Source organism: Monopterus albus, unplaced genomic scaffold (assembly GCF_001952655.1).
Source record: "Monopterus albus unplaced genomic scaffold, M_albus_1.0 scaffold79.1, whole genome shotgun sequence".
NCBI classification, from domain to species: Eukaryota; Metazoa; Chordata; class Actinopteri; order Synbranchiformes; family Synbranchidae; genus Monopterus; species Monopterus albus.
In genome coordinates, this window is record NW_018127959.1 from 2002236 (window position 1) to 2006067 (window position 3832).

A 3832-nucleotide genomic window follows, 5' to 3' on the forward strand; every position below is an offset into this window, starting at 1 on the left:
TTGGTGTAGAGTGAAAACAGCAGAGGGGAGAGCACACATCCCTGGGGGGCACTTGTGCTTATTGTCCGGGTGCTGGATGTGGTTTTCCCCAGCCTCACCTGCTGCTTCCTGTCTGTCAGAAAGCTAGTAATCCACTGACAGGTGGGGGCAGGCACAGTGAGCTGGGTCAGTTTGGAGTGGAGGATGTCCAGGATGATGGTGTTAAATGCCGAGCTGAAGTCAACAAAGAGGACTCGTGCATAGGTCCCTGGGGAGTCGAGGTGTTGCAGGATGTAATGCAGTGCTATGTTCACTGCATCGTCCACTGACCTGTTTGCCCAGTAGACAAACTACAGGGGGTCTACGATGTCCTTCAGGTGGGCCAACATCAGTCTTTCAAAGAACTTCATAACTACAGATGTCAGGGCGACAGGTCTGTAATCGTTCAGTCCACTGATGGAGGGTTTCTTGGGGACTGGAATGATGGTGGAGCGTTTGAAGCAGGAGGGGACTTCACACAGCTCCAGTGACTTGTTGAAGATGAGTGTGAAGATGGCCAGCTTAGTGGAAAAGGCACTGTTCACACAGAGCCCATGTCACTCTGCTGTGCAGTAACACAACAGTCTCTCTCTTCAGTGAATACAGTTATCAGTTTAAAACTCTGCATCCAAACAGAAGTATTGCCACAACTACCTGTTCTTTCCGCTGCAAACTGGTCGATTCATTCAGATGCTCATTTAATTCATTTGTTCACTGAAGTACTGCTCACTGTCTGAGTTGATCCTGAGAGGGGAAGCGGGCAGGTAATGTTAGTAATATTTCTTTGGTTAACATCTAGAGAAAGATGTTCATGGTTAACTGTGGACATTAAAAGATAAGGGTGGTCATTTTCTATATAAAACATGTTTCAAACAATTACCATACAGAAACTAAAACCAGCAGTGATTCACATTTGTTTTTTTATAAATATGAATGTGTTGCCTATATATTGTTTCATAGTTTGTCCTAGCTGTTTTCTTGCTGCTTCCTGTCTAACGCTCAGTTCATGAATTTTGTACATACCTATAACATTACTGACAGAGACAGAATGTTCAGGCAGGTACACACTTAATGACTGACTGAAACTTTCCAAGACTGGACAGGTCACACATAAAGACTGTTTACACAGATGTACAGATTTTTAGTCCTTGTCAGTCAGGAGGTAGGGTTGACCCTAACCCCTTAGGCCAGAGGGAACTTTGTGGATGGCACATTTAACGACTGTCCATTATGACAGGAAGTATATGACACTCATTTTCATGTCCTTCTATCAAAACAAACATGGGCACAACCAGCCTGCACTGCCAATATCCATGGTTTGCTATTCTTTTTGCCCTGAAGATGACAAAAAAGACAAAAGGTGGGAGGTTTAGGGAGATCCCGGACAGGGAGGTGTGGACAACACATACTGTACAGCCTACAGAGGGAAGTGAAATACTGTAGATCAGTCCTGTTATGGTACGTCTCTGAACTGTTACGGGGCTTTCGTTTTGCTGCCACAGTTCATTCAGTTGTTCCTCCACTTTAGTTGTTCAGTGGGCTCTACACTACAGCCTTGTTGCTCGCTATTCTTGAATCTGCCATGTTCAGACTGCGTTTCAAAGGTCCCCATTCATTTCTATGAGGATTGCATTTGGCACCAGCACCACACAGGACTCCAGCAAAACACTGCAACCCCGTATGATGCAAAGGTGGGATCTGGTTCAGCTTTCACTGCACCACATGGTGACATGATCCAGCAATGGTGCTGTGTTGACCAGTCATGTTTGGAGGACAATCGGGACCTATGCCCATGGGAAGAGGACTGTTTACCTTGTTAGCATGAGGAAATGTTTAGGAGCCAATATACTTCGGCTCTTTGAGGAATTGTTCTGATTGTTAGTCTGACATAACCCATTAAAGCCACGACACTGGCCACAGAAAACTATGATCTTAGTTCATTTTCCTAGAATTAAACACCCAGCTGATAAAATCCATATTGGAATAAACACACCATCATCTGATTTATTTAGGCTATTTTTTGATACCATTCTATTTCAAAACTGAGCTCCACATTATTTGCCATCTCAACAACCTTTGTTAGCTGAAAATATGTTGAAAAAAGATCAGTGATATCCCAACACACTGTGACAGAGGAAGGAAGTAGCGAAGACATAATACCAAAGTAACAGATGTAACAAGCAGCATGAGGAAATAAATGTCTGTTCCATGTGAAACCTTGGTAAAATACTGAGGAGAAAAGAACTGAAAAAGGGCCATGGTTTTCCAGGGACAGAGCGGTGATTCTTCATTCCTTATCTGAGCAGTATCTGTGTAGGTCACCAAGGCAGGCTAATGTCTTCCTGGTACCTTGCTAATGACAGACCTTCCACTCCCCCTCCTTAAAGGTCATGACTAATTCTTTCCATCAGTCACTTTGACACTGTGCAGGAAGAAAGAAGCCATAAAGCAGTATGACACTCCAAAACTTTATGAAGACCTGTGGGGTGCACACTGGTTTTAAATTGATTATTGCAAAGCAGCAGCCAAAAAATGACATGGCTAATTAAAGAAAGCTCTTCCAGTTAACAGTTTTGTCCAGACTAGCTTGGTACCACAGAGGTGGATGCTTCCTGTAATACTGTATCTCTTGGCTGAAGTGTTTATGACCAAGGCACTGATTCTACCTGCTTGTTTCTATAAAAAGACCAAAAACCTGTGAGTCGTCCAAACAACAAGCCTCTATTGTCCAGAAACTATTAAGCCACACTTGCACTGAATGACATGCTCCTTCATCACCATGAACCTACCTACCAGTGTATTTTGACTCAGTCCCTCATACACTGTCCTGCTACCACAAATAAATGGTCTTATACGTGTACAGCGCTTTTCTACACAGTGCAGCACACTCAAAGCTCTTTCACACTATTTGGCCGTTCACGCACCGGTGTCATCACCGGGAGCAACGCGAGGTTCAGTGTCTTGTTCAAGGACGCTTCGACACGTGGACTGGACAAGCTGGGAATTAAACTGCTAGACAGTTTCAGAGACAACCCGCCCTGACCCACAGCCATCCCAACAGTCACAAGAGCACCAAAAAAATATGATTTTTTCATACTAATTGGTTGCATTATTGTTTTATTTTTCACAAATGACCTGGTAATTTTATTAAAATAGCAAACTGGTATCACCCTAAATAGTTCCAATTTCATTACAATTGTGGACAAAGTTTCATTTGTATTTTTCAAAAATTTGATGCAATTTCATATCAGTAGTTGCAGTAAAATGTTAGAAGAAACCATCTGGACATAGTTTTCGGTAGAAGACCTTTCACGTCTCATCCAAGAGGCTTCATCAGTTCTGCCTGACTGGTGGTGAGGAGGAGGTTCTTATCCCTCTGAGTGGGGTTTCAGTCCTTTGACAGCCAACACTCCTCTAACGATTCCACCAGTGGCTACAAGAAGAAGGTTATAGACGGTTTACAGAAGCTGGAAAAGGAGGGAGTTATCGACCGGTGACTATACTACAGACTATACCCTGGGGAGGCCATCCCTTGAATTTATGGCCTACCCAAAATACACAAGGATCAACTCCGTGACTTACAACATAGCCAAGCACATGGCCACCATCCAGGCTCCTTTGGTGGGAGACACACAGCACCACATAATAAACTCTCAGGACTTCGCTTAGAAAGTCCAACAACTGCAGCTGGACCAGGACGAGACCATGGTCTCATATGATGTCACATCCTTGTTCCCTTGCATCCCCACCACAGAGGCTGTCAGGGCAGTGAAGAAGAGACTGCTGAAGGATGACACGTTAAACAACAGGACTA